Source organism: Nicotiana attenuata, chromosome 9 (assembly GCF_001879085.1).
Source record: "Nicotiana attenuata strain UT chromosome 9, NIATTr2, whole genome shotgun sequence".
Classification (NCBI taxonomy): Eukaryota; Viridiplantae; Streptophyta; class Magnoliopsida; order Solanales; family Solanaceae; genus Nicotiana; species Nicotiana attenuata.
Genome location: NC_031997.1, coordinates 20,290,524 through 20,304,953, shown reverse-complemented (window position 1 = coordinate 20,304,953; position 14,430 = coordinate 20,290,524). Strand labels below are relative to the sequence as shown.

Here is a 14,430-nt window from a genome sequence, read left to right as displayed (position 1 = left end):
GCCATCAAAGGAAGAAGGTTGTCATCATCTGAGTCTATGTCATCCTTGGACGTCAAAGACCGATGCTCAACTTTTTTGTTTTGTTGTTCAAAATAGTCATTTCTTTGATTACTTTTTCAAATATTTATAATTAAATAGTTATTTATGTAATTTTTATTTAGCTTATAAATATATAATTAAAAAAAATTGGAGTAATAAGTTGATGACAGAAGCTACACCAAAATTATATTTTGATTTTGTATTCCAAACTCTATCATTTCTTTCGTGCAAAGGCGAAAGACGTTGCTAAATTATTGATCCTACTGATTCGGATGGCATTCATCCCAAAATATATACTCAACAGCAACTTTGTAGATTATGTTTAGGGTTATATAGCCAAATTTTATGTGGAAAAATAAGTTAGCTTTTAGAAAATTCATGCTTGATAAGATGACATTTACACTTTTAACCATAACCTTTTAGAATTTTAATTATTTCCAACCGTATAAAAAAAGAATCAATTAATTAAAAGTAATGCAGGCTTTTATAATGAGTGTGAGTCGATAACTTGAGAAGCAGGGGCGGATTTAGGGGGGCGCAAGGGTGTTCACCCGAACACCCTTCGCCGAAAAATTACACTGTATATACAAGGCAAAATCTGTTTTTTACTTCTATATATTAAGTTTTGAACACCCTTAACACAATCCAAAAGTGTAGTTTAGTGGTCAAGAGGATTTAAAATCTATATAAGGTCATGGGTTCAATTCCCACTAGCTACAAAAAAAAATTTCGAACCCCCTTCGTGGAGATCCTGCCTCCGCCACTATTGAGAAGTACTTTAACATATTAGAGTTGATAATGGAGTTACTATAGTAGAGAACTCCTTTTTTGTACATGTAGTGATCCTCTAAATATGCACTCCAACATATATACACTACAAATATATTATATTTACGGCGGCAGGTAACCTCCGTAACCATTAAAAAAATAGCGCCCACTAACCCCAATGTTTCCTTTGTTTTTTAATACTTTCCCTCTCTTTTTTTCCCAAATCCCTTTCTCATTTTCGCTTTTTTCATTTTCAGAAACCCTCGCCCACTCTCACTTAATCAATACCCATAGCAATATTTCATTTCTTCTTCACTTAATCAAAACCGCGACTACAGATCTCTTTTCCTTCACTTAGTCACTTCCATTTCTTCTTCACTTAATCTCTTCCATTCTTCTCCATTTCCTCTGATTTCAAGCCCGTGTAGTTGCAAAATTCCAAATACAATAGCTCTTTGCTTTTCTTCAGCGCCTCCTCTTTCTTCAGCGCCTCCTTTATTGCAAAATGAAAGAGATATGAAAGAAAACTTCAGATCTATCAATCAATTGGATGTAAATTTATTTGATTTTGCTCTTTCATACAAATTCCTCTTCGATTTTGCTTTTTTGTCTTGTCTTTCTTCATGCATTTGGGTTTTAAGTTTATTTTCTCTGTTAATTTATAGAATCGGTGTATTTTGAAGAAATTTGGTGGAATCGGTGTATTTTGAATCGGCAGAAATCTGGTAGAATCGGTGTATTTTGAAGAAGATATAACACTCTTTGTTGAAATCGAGAAGCAAGTCCTCTTTCTCCTTTTGCATTAGGTTCTAAAATTTAGATTTTTTGTGTATTTTGTAGATTAATTTCCGTAATTTGGGTCTTAATTGAAATATTTACTTTTGCAAGTGTATTTTAGAACTCCCAGGGACCTTCAGAGAAGACGCAATTGTCGCCGGCTGCTTTTCCTCTTTCTGCTCCACGTTGTATTTGGATCGGTCTCAAGGTACATTTTTTGTTTTTCTGCAGGTTCTGATTATTTCATTCAGTTATTATATCTAAAAGATGAGCTTCATCTTGTTATGCTAAACAAAAGTTCCTTATGACTTAATGGCTTAATATATGATTTACAAACTGTATAAAAGTGACTACTGAATCACACATTATTATTGACTGCAAATTCTGAACTTCTAGAAAATGTGTAACTCCAGTGAATGCAGTTTGGTCCGAAAGCTAACAGGAGACTGCTTCGTTGCCATGATGCATTTATTTTCACTTGTAACAAAATCATTGGATTCCTCTTTATTTTTATTAGCTGTTGTGTTTTTCTTGGATATGCACCTTCTTGTTTGTGTACAAAAGACAGATGCGCAGAATAATGTTCCATTTTCTCTTGATCTTCGATTCTGCCCTTTTTCTCAGTTAAAGAATTTTGTCGTTCATTATTTTTTATCGTTAACATTGAATTTAGTTAGTTAATATCTCTAAAGATGACTGCCAAACACCTTATCAAAAAACTATATGTTGTTATAAAAATAGCATGAGGAATTGTTGATCTGTAGAGTAAGCTTGAAGGCTAGATTGGCAAGGAGAATAGAGAAGCTCAATTTATATCCTTAACGAATGTGTATGATAGACAAGCAAACTCTAACAATATCATCGGTAGTTCCAACAATATCATCGGTAGTTTATCTAGAGTCTTATGTACACAACCTTACTTGGCATTTATGTACACAACCCATGATTTCCATCTTATTCTTTAACAAATATTTTCCTGTGCCATTTTTTATTATCTTACAAAATTTTATAATGTTATTGCATTGATAGGTTACTAAATCCTCTTTTCTCATGAAAATATTGTAGGTTACAATACCTTCCAAAGGATAAATCTTGGATTGGAATGCCTAGAAATACAATAAAGTATTTACTTGGTTTGAATCAATTTCTAAATTTTGCATTTAAGAAAGCTTCTATAGGAGATAGAATAAAATGTCCGTGTCCTAAATGTGGTTTTGGGAAGTGGAAGACTAGAGAGATAGTGTACGATAATTTGATTAGCAAGCCATTCCCTCAAAATTATGTTACTTGGATTCTTCATGGGAAAATAGAAGTGTTGGAGAACTCTAGAAGCACAGAGGTTATCCCAGATGCACTGCCTCCTGAAAATCTTATGAAATTGTTGATAAATGAAGTATTCCCGGGTTTAAGGCATGAGGGCATTGATGCAGGTCTGTCACAAGTAGTTGGAGAAGAAGAAACATTAAATGATCTGCCTTCTTCAAATAACAATGAATTTTTTGAGTTGCTTAGAGATGAAACTGAAGAATCATATGAAGGGTCCAAGTACTCGAAGCTAGAATTTTTGTTGAAGTTATATCAGGTACTTTGTTATCCTTTGCTTGTTCAATTCATGTTGGGCTATTATACTTTAGTATTCTTCTAATGGAAGAAAATCTTATGTATCTGTGCTATCTCACTCTGTTTTTATCTTTTAAGATTCGCAAGGAGCTGGCAAGATACTTAAAATGAAAAAAAGGCACGTGTTAAATTTATCTAATGGAGAACGCATTGTGGTTGATTTTGACGACACGGATTCTCCCATTGGTGAAGGACAAGGCATTCTTGCAGGCTTTTGCGGAATTTTAGCAACCGACTGCTCCATTTTTTCAATTCACTTTGAGAAATGGCTGGATTTACCTGTGACAATCTTCAACCGTTGTTATGATCGATTTATAAAGGTAATACTGAGGCATACAATATCTCTGTTTTATGTCATTAGATTGTATATTTGCATGTAATAATTATCTAACCATTGGTTTATTCTTGAAGCCTCGATTTTGTTTTAGGACAACTAAGTCAAATGCAAGACGATATGTTTATAATTCTATGTGTAAGAAATGGGGCGCAAAAATGCTAAAGTTGTTTGATAAGGTCTATGATCCACTTAAGAGCAGAGCTGAGATAATGGATAGTGTTCCGCTGGGGATTCCACCGGATCAATGGATTTCTTATGTTGATTACCGCTTTAAAGATAAAACACAAGTATTTATTTCAATGCTTCAATTATATGTGTAATTACATGGCTTCACTTTAACCAATCTTCATCCCTGCTAATGTTTTCAAACTTTTCCAACAACATCGACTTGACTTAAACTTAACTTTCAGATTCAAAATTCGAGATCACTTCTTCAAACTTGCCTATTTTTGCTTGAGCTTATAAATATGAATATCAACCACATGCATTTATAAATATGGACAGCTTACCAGCTAGCTCCAACATTGATACCATATAAATATCAATATCAACTACAACCACTTTTAGTATTTTGGAAAAAGAATATCCAGTTTTTATTCATGAATATACATATTTACATAATGTGTTTTCTTTTCAACTTTTAATTGCTAAGTTAAACTGTTTGATTTAAATAAAAACCAAGTACGAGTAAGTATTTACTCATATATTCTTATGCATAACATAATGAGATTGTTTGCATTCATTATATCCTAATTCCTAGGAGTAATTTAGAAGAATAAATATATTTTGGGTAAGTCAGTATTAGAATGTGAAATTACTGCAAGAGGGCTTGTACGTTTTTCTCAGTTTGAAGTTTGTATGTTTTTCTGTTGATTAAGAAGTTCTTCAGTTTGTTTGTTTGAGTGCTGAAATAATCATTTGCTTCAACTTTCCTTCCCTTATATCTTAATCTATGACGTCGAACTGAATATTGACTTGCCCTAACACATTGCTTGACAGAATATGGATGAAACAAGTATGCTATAGGTTGCTTCTTGAGCATAAAAATAGGAGCATATGTTTTGAACTTCAAACAGATGAAGACATGCCTTCATGTAAATACTAGTTTAGAATCTTTAGGACCCAAAAGAATAACTAATTAGATTGACGCTAATTGTTTGACTTTCACAAAATTGTGGTGTGAGATTCGATAATCTGTTGGTTGAAGAGTTCTGTTACACAGACACACACACCAAAAATAGAAGAAAAAATAAAAAAGAGGAGAGATGTAATTTCTGAATAAATTTAGAAAGGCAGATACTAGCATCAAAGATGATACTCCTATATTGTTATCATATATTTATGTTACTCCTATAATGTTAGCATATATTTAGGAAGATAAATTCAAGTGAACCTCAAGGAATAACTGATTTTGGATCTATGTTTTGTTGATTTAATTAGCTTAGCTTTTTTATGTCAAAGAGATTAGGACAATTGTTTGGGTCAATTCTTCAAACTAATAACTCACAATAAAAGTGGTGGATTATTCTGTGATTTTTTTGGGTATCTTTTTGTAAGGAAACTTGTAAAAGAAATGCTGAAATCGGAAGATACAAACTATTTTACATATCGGTGGCTCCAAACCTAACTCCAGAAGAAGGGCTGAAATGGTAATAATTCATTTTGGATACTTTAATTAAACTAGCAACTATTCCTAGTTAGTTAAGTTAATGCGAATTTGACCTTTTCATTTATAGATAGATGGTTGAGACTGGACAAAAGCCTGGACGAGAATAGCTTTATCTCTATCACGACACAAAACCCGACCCGTCGTGATGACGCCTATCGTGAAACTAGGCCAGCCTCAACTCAACAATCAACCCGATAATAATAATTTTGAAAACATTTACGGAAGCTATTAACAGTTAAAGAACTATTTGAAACATAAGAAATTCCAAGAATAAATACAATCCAACCCAAAACCGGGGTGTCACTGAGTGCATGAGCGTCTAAGGAAAAATACATAGTCTCATATAATGTCTAAGGGAACAACTGAAATACAACTGGAAAGTAAGGTGGAGAGCCAAGGCCTGCGAATGCCGTGCAGGTACCTCAATAATCTTCTAAGTCAGAAGCCTCGATCAAACATCCGCCGCTGGATCCCAAGTGCCTGAATCTGCACACGAGGTGCAGGGGGTTACGTGAATATACCAACTCAGTAAGCAACAAGTCCAACCTTTGGACTGATAGGTAGTGACGAACTCAACCTCCTCAAGGATAACAGAAATAATGTACAGAAACGTAGGCATGCTTTCAGTTAAATAAACAGCTCGAATAGTACAACAGAGCAGGTATGAACAAGGTAAATGAGTGTAACTCTGCTACATCTACATGTCAATGCACATGTTGTATGGAATGCACCATGCTGAGTGCCTCATGTGCCCACAACCTCAAATGCTCGTCCACACAGTACTGTATATGGCTCATACGGCCCAGGGAATATCCATCCCGGAATATATACATCTCTGACAGCAATCACTCAGTACCGAGGAAGGCCATTCCAGCCCGCGAAGAAGATCCATCTCCAGATAATAGCAATAACAAACTCACAACCACTCGGTACTATATATAGCTCACAAGGCCCAGGGAAGATCCATCCCGGAATATATACACATCACTGACAACAGTCATCCAGTACCGAGGAAGGCCATTCCAGCCTATGGAGAAGATCCATCTCCAAATATAAATACTTCGGACAAGATCCATGTGCAGGGAAGATCCATCCCTCAATATTATCAACTGCGCTCATTGGGGGTGTAAAGACTCCGGAGGGGCTTCTCTCTTTAGCCCAAGCGCTATAACAAAGCCAACGAAGGCATGTTCAATATCTCGCTGCGGCGTGCAGCCCGATCCCATACTATCACTCAATATTAGGCTCTCGGCCTCACTCAGCCATCACTCTCCAGTCTCACACACACGGCTCAAAATGTCATGATACTAGCCGAACAATGATATGATGTGTCAAATAACAATAATCGAGACTGAGGCATGATATAATATGCATGAATAGGACTGAGTACAGAATATCAATGAAGCGAATGATATGACAGCAAGAAACGACCTCTCGGGTCTCAACAATATTGGCGTGAAGCCGTAACATGATAATTAGCATGATTTCCAGCTCATAAACTTAATCACATAATTACAACACAGACATCAGCAAGAACGAGTCACTAAGCGGGGCCATGGAATGATCCAGGTCGCAATTTTTACGGTGCACGCCCATAAGCCCGTCACTTGGCATTTGTGTCACCTCAATAGTACTCATAAAACACATAGTTTGGGGTTTCGAACCCTCAGAACCAAGTTTGGAAGCGTTACTTACCTCAAGCCAAGCCAAACTCTAGCCCGCGACGCCCCAGCCTCTCGATTCGGCCTCCAAATGCCCCGAATCTAACCAAAATCAGAACCATAACATCAATATATGCTAAGGGAACAAAGCCCACGCAAAAACAATCAAATTACATCACAAATCCCGAAATTGGTCAAATCCGACCCCCGGGCCCACGCCTCAGATTCCAATAAAAATTATATCACTAAGATTCTTATCCTCCCACGAGTCTACACATACCAAGAACATCAAAATAGGACCTCAAATGGCCCCTCAAATCACCACTAAAAGCTCTCCAAAACTCAAGCCCTAATCCTCCATATTAGGCTTTAAATCCCACTAATTTCATGATTAAACAATGGAAAAATCATCATAAACACAAATAATAGGCCCAAGTAACTTACCCCATTGAAAATCCTTGATTCCTCTTGAAAATCACTGCCCAAAGCTTAAATCTCGGTCAAAAATGGTGAAGAATGACCAAAAATTCGCGAAGGAGCCTTTATATACACTCTGCCCAGGACTTCCGCATCTGCGGCACCCATTACGCATATGCGGAGCCGCATCTGCGAAAAAATTCTCCGCTTCTGCGAATTTCATTAAAGGCACTTTCGCTTCTGCGATTGCCTGGCCGTACCTGCGGTCATCGCAGATGCGGGGACCAAACCGCACCTGCGATTCTGCGGACCTCGCACCTGCGGTCCCCAATCCGCAGGTGCGGAAATAACAGGAACAGCAAAATCTGCAGCACAACTCAAATTCCAAACTTCCCGTCAACCGCTCAAAACCATCCCGAGGCCCTCGGGACCTCAAACAAACATACCGACAAGTCACATAACATCATTCAAACTTGATCCAACCTTCGGAATCCTCAAACAACATCAAAACATCAAATCACCCTCGAATTCAAGCCTAAGGATTCCAAAAACTTCCGAATTCGATCAAAAGTCTATCAAACTTCGTCCGAATGACCTAAAATTTTGCACACACGTCCCAAATGACACCACGGACCTACTCCAACTTTCGGAATTCCATTACGACCCCGATATCAAAATTTCCACTACCAACCGGAAAGCGCCAAAATTCTAATTTTGCCAATTCAAGCCTAAATCTACCACGGACCTCCAAATTATATTCCGAATATGCTCCTAAGTCCTAAATCACCTCACGAAGCTATCCGAATCATAAAAAACTAAATTCCGAGATCGTTTACTCACAAGTCAACTTTTGGTTGACTTTTTTCAACGAAATGGCCAACTTAAGAGACTAAGTGTCTCATTCCTCCACAAAACCACTCCGAACTCGAACCAACCAACCCGATACCATATAATACAGCTGAACAAGACATAAAGAAGCAGAAATGGGGAAAACGGGACTGAAATTCATAAAACGATCGGCCGGGTCGTTACAATCTCACTACACATAGGAATAAAGATGATCATATGTTAATGAGGCGGCAAAATAGATATGTGTAAGATAGCTTTTATGGAGCCCTAATAATTGCTATTAGTCTTCTTTGTTGATATTTAACTTATCTATAAGTTATTTATTCTCTTATTTAGACATTTCATTCGCAAAAGTTTGATATCAGTTAAGGAACACCTTCCCCAATCTCATATTCTTGATATTGGAATTACAATATAGAACTGTCAACATCAGGAATTACAATAGAGTTTCAAGGCAACTAGCATGTGTAAGTAGGCTAAAGATGGCTGCTTATGAATATGGAAAATGAAGTACCTATTCTGCTAATGTTTTATTTTTTAGCTAACTTGTCAATCACTGATTGAAGTAAGGACACTAGCTTTTGGTGTGTAATGTGTTTAGGAAAAAATTGAACTAGCATTGACCCAAGGCACAGTGGATGAGTCTGAAATTTAGCCAAATGATGATGTTGGTAAGGTGTTGGGAAAAGAGCATTCTGGAAGAGTAAGGTGCTTAGGATTAGGAGTTGTTCCTAGCAGAGCTTTTAGACAAACAAGACCTCGTTATAGTGATTTAAATGCTTCAAGTTATAATAATGGTTCACGTTCTTCCCAATGCCAAGAGAAATACAATCAAATGTTGAATGCTCACAATCAAAGCCAAGAGAACTACAGAGAAATGATGAATGTTAACACTCAAATGATGAATGCTAACACTCAAATGATGGATGCTAACACTCAAATGATGAATGCTTTTAAGGCGTATATGATAATGAAAGAAGGGAAGATACCTGAAGAATTTGCAGGGATATTTGTTTCTCCTTCACGTTCAACGATAAGAATAGTTCATAACTTTCTTATTTAATTTTGTAAAGAATGATTGTTCAGTCCAAGTATTATTAGTTATAGGATTGTTGAGGTACTTTTTGTTAATTATATTTTCTTTTGATTGTTTTGTAGCCAAGTGATGCGGCTAGCGGATCCATTTCACCCACGGATATAAGAAGATCATCCGATGGAAGTAATCCTAACGACAACCATTGAAGTTGCTTGCAAATGTATTAGATAATTAAGTATAGTACTTGATTGAATGGTCATAGTAGATCTTTTGTCCATAATGGTTGGAGTGGATGTTATGTTTAATGTGAGTTTTAAGACTAATTATAATATTGATGTTTTGTGTTTAATGGTTGGACTAGATGTGTTTAAAGCAAATTTTTGAGACTAATGCTAATTTACTTTAATGTATTTTGTGGTTTATTAATATATTGATGTTACTTGATTCCAGTATGCAATTTATATAATTTGTTGATGCTTCATTATATTAATATAGTTGAAATTAGAACAGTTATGGAGTAACATTATATTGCAGGATAAAGAATATTCAATGAACAGCGGAGGTTATAATTGCCGCTATTTAACCTATACTAATATTGTGTTATAAAATTTGTAGGGGTTAAATAAAGAAATTGTGGGGGGTTTAGACCTCCGCTATTTTTTTAATAAGTGACAGCCAAACTACCAAATTACGGGGGTTATACCGCCGTCAAATACCCGTGGCTATATGATAACTGCGGTCTGTCAGAAAACTCCCGCAAATTGGTTGCGGCGAACATTATTGCGGGGATTACGGAAACCGCCGTAAAAGTATATTGCGGAGGTTTTTGACCGCCGCAATATGTAAATAAAACCTCTCTAAATTTAGCATTTTTTTATAGTGATACTAGTAATCGTTGTAATAGTAATCAAAGTAGTTCTAGCAATGTGGTGCCCCCAGCACCACACTCTCTGTAACAACAATATTTAATAGTTCATGCAATATTATCCTTGTTACCAAAAAAAAATATATTAGAGCTGGTGAAATTGTCGCAAAAATCCCTTTACAGTGTTATTATATAAGTTAGATTCCTTTTATATGGTAAGAGAGTTTATTGCCAAAACAAATATATTATTGTATACGGCTAAAATCGGAGAGTTCGATTTTTACGATCGTCGTGGCATTCCATAGCCCGTCTCCAGAAGGTTCGAGGCGCAGCTCAAGGTTCAACCCCGAGGGTTTCTTAGCTCGACCTCGGGGCAGAACAAATCGGTGGCTACCATGGAAAAGCGGGAGGTTTCCAAGGCACGTGACCAAAGCTGACAATACCTACAAGAGTAGTACCAGTCTGTACCAGACAAGTAAATAGCTGTACCAGCTGCGAATCTTTGTAATAAATGTGTATGTACCATATTGGGATTCCCCCTCCTATATAAAGGGGACCCTTGTCATTTTGTAACACACATGATATTGAAAACAAGAAAAAGAACATTCGCTGTTCTCTAACTTAAACATATTCTCCCTTGATTTTATTGCTTACATTTATTATCTTGCTTACATTTATTGCGTTTCTTGTGTTTCATTGATTGTTCTTCATTTATTACTCATCATTGATCATAAAGAGCCCCAATCAAAGCTCTTAGAACTGTTAGTCCTTCATCGGATGTACGCAGTCCAACGCCCTAGCCCGACCTCGAGGCCCCGTATAGGCTAACTCGAGACCCTGACTTTCGGTCACTCGGTTTGCTTGTCACGCTATCTTCAAGCTCTTATCTTATTTTCTAGTCTCACACTTAGCATCTACTGCTTAACAACTAGCATAAAAATAAATCACGTATTTTTAGAACCACAAAATCAAATCTAATTGTAATTACCATTTTCAAGGTAAACAGTTTGGCGCCCACCGTAGGGCTAAAAATAATAGTGGTTGTTTTCGTGCTGGTTTACTGAATAACGCAAGTTATCTTTCACGCTTTTTCTTGTCCTAGAATCTTTGATTTCAGGTCAAAATGTCTAACTCAGTGAATGCACATGAGAACAACGGTCCTAAGGACCATGGAGAGAATGGTGTAGCTGTTCCAGGCATCGGTGTACAACCATGAAACCCTGAGGATGCACCAAAACCAATTCCCATGGACGTGGTCTCGCGCAACGCCCAACACGTCGATATAAGCTCCCACACTAACAGGAGTATACGCCAAGAAAACCAACAAGAAGCTCAGAAAACCCCAGGTCGGGAGGAACGAGAGGTTAGTCTTCACGTCATTTTTGAGATGTTGCAGGCACAACAGCTAGCGATTGCTCAACTGCAAAGCCACCAAAAAAAATCCGAGCACAGCAGCACCGGAAACGGCTCCTCGAGCCGAACAAGTACCAGAAAGATCAAGCAACAACGGGTCAGCAGCCGACCCCGCTATCATAAAGATGCTCGAGGACCTCACAAAGAGGATTAAATCGGGCCAAAAGAAGATAGAAGCCAATGACAAAAAGGTGGAGACCTACAATTCAAGGATCGATCAGATCCCAGGCGCACCCCCGGTTCTGAAGGGTGTAGATTTAAAGAAATTTGTACAAAAGCCATTCCCGTCAAATGCTGCTCCAAAGCCCATCCCGAAGAAATTCAGAATGCCTGATCTCCCGAAGTACAACAGAACCTCGGACCCCAACGAGCACATCACTGCTTACACTTGTGTTGTAAAGGGGAATGACTTGAAGGACGACGAGATTGAATCCGTCCTATTGAAGAAATTCGGAGAAACACTTTCAAAAGGGGCCATGATGTGGTATCACAACCTAGCCCCGAATTCAATAGATTCATTTGCCGTGCTGGCAGATTCTTTTATAAAGGCACACGCCGGTGCCATTAAGGTTGCTACAAGAAAATCCGACGTCTTCAAAATCAAACAAAGAGAAAACGAGATGCTGCGGGAGCTTGTATCTCGCTTTCAAATGGAGCGAATGGAATTACCACCAGTCTCCGATGACTGGGCAGTGCAGGCCTTCACCCAAGGTTTGACGAACGAAGCTCGGTGGCTTCAAAGCAACTGAAGCAGAACTTGGTTGAATATCCTGCCGTAACTTGGTCGGATGTACACAACCGATATCAATCAAAGATTAGGGTCGAGAACGACAAACTAGGAGCCCCCTCAGGCTCAGTATATCCTAGAAGGCTCTTGGAAAAGGAACCAAGGCCGAACAAGGAATGGTATCAACTATACACGGAAGATCGAAGAAACGCCCCAAGGCGTAACATACCCCGAAATGACCGAAAGATAGATTGAGGTCAGAATTCTCAGGGACTCGTGAGCAGGGCCGGATTTGACAGACATACAGGACCGACGGAGGCACCCCGATTGTCTGAGTACAATTTCAACGTTGATGTTTCGGACATCGTATCAGCCATCGCTAAAATCAGAGACACCAGGTGGCCAAAGCCCGTACTATCAGATCCGTCCCAAAGGAGACCTAACTTATTGTGCGAATTTCACGGAACACACGGTCATAGGACCGAAGACTGCAAACAACTCCGAAAAGAAGTAGCCCGACTAATCAACAAAGGGCACTTCCGAGAGTTCCTCAGTGACCGAGCCAAGAATCAATTTCGGGAAAGAGAAGCAAACAGGAAAAATGAAACAAATGAGCCACAACATGTCATCCACATGATCGTTGGAGGAATTGACATCCTGCAGGAACCCATTGTCAAAAGAACAAAAATATCCATCACCAGGCAGAAGCGAACTCGAGGTTACATACCCAAGGACGATCTCACATTCAGCGACGAGGACATCGAGGCCCTGTCTCAGCCTCATAATGACGCATTGGTAATTTCTTTTCTTGTAAATACATTTCAAATTAAGCGTGTGCTTGTGGATCCAGGCAGCTCGGCCAACATTATCAGGTCGAGGGTGGTAGAGCAGCTGGGACTGCTCGACCAGATCGTGCCCGCCTCTCGAGTCCTCAACGGATTAAACATGGCGAGCGAGACAACAAAAGAGGAAATCACCCTCCCGATCAACGTGGCCGGCACAACCCAAAATGTCAAATTTCATGTCATCGAAGGAGACATGAGGTACAATGCCTTACTCGGAAGGCCATGGATACACTGCATGAGAGTAGTACCATCAACCCTTCACCAAATGATGAAGTTCCCAACAAAGGACAGAATAAAAACCGTATACGGGGAGCAACATGCATCAAGAGAGATGTTCGCGGTACACGATGTGGCACCAACATCGATGCCTCCAACATCGAAGGAACCAAATGATAAGCAAACAGTGAAGTTGCAATCACAAGCTACATTCTCGGCTACACCCGAATAAATGAGCAAAGGACCGTACCGCGTCTCTGGAGCAAGCGCTGAAGCATATCGAGGCTTGAAGCGCCATCTCCACTAAGGTATAACCGTCTCTCTTTTTATTTACATCTTACACTAACCTATGTGCAGGAGTCCGGTTAGAACAATCGAAGCACTTTCCATCTTGAAGACCTTAGGTTTTAAAGCATGCGTTGCACTCTTTTCCTTCGATCGGATTTTATCCCAAGAAGGGTTTTACCGGCAAGGTTTTTAACGAGGCAACATCTATATGCTACATAAGGAGAACTTAAAAAGTATTCAAGGCTTCTCTTCAATCAACCTCGAATACTGGGGGGCATCCCTCTGGGGGATCACCCCCTCGAAAAAGTCAAGATGAGCCAAAAAGGGTCTCGATAGGAAAATGATGCATCGGGCCAAACGGTCGAATAAACCGTGTCCGCATAGAATAATTAAACCCTTGACGACGAAAACATGTATACTTGTACCAAGTAATCAAAGGAATATCTTCTACCATCAAAACGCCCCACGCTTCAAAGAAGTTTGCTATATTTACAAGAAACGGCCCCAGAGCTAGAAATTTCTCGAACACTCGGGGACTGACATTAAAAACTCGAAGCCGTAAGACCTACGGGCCGGAAACTTCGAGCTCGTAAGCCCTCAGTGAGGCAACAACAAAATATACAAAGAACGGCTCCAGAGCCAAAAACTCTCGATGTCTCGGGGACTATCGCCGACGGTCACCCCATCAAGGTATCAAGAATCCAAGGCCATAAGACCCCATGTGGGTGACCTCGAGCCCGAAAGCCCTCCCCGTGGCAATGTTAGAAAATGTATGACCTCCACGAAGCGTTATCAACAGTGTAAGACCTCCATAAGGCAATACCTATCTGTAAGACCTCAACCCAGGCATGAGTCATACTTGTACCAAGGATTTGTAAGACCTCAAGCAAGGCATGAATTATA

General features: G+C 38.9%; 1 long non-coding RNA gene across 1 annotated transcript; it reads left to right on the top strand.

The window, feature by feature from the left end:
* Nucleotides 3,019-9,439, top strand: LOC109232752. Its single transcript, XR_002068980.1, has 3 exons — nt 3,019-3,166; nt 3,283-3,524; nt 9,296-9,439. It is a non-coding gene; the product is annotated as an uncharacterized LOC109232752 (long non-coding RNA).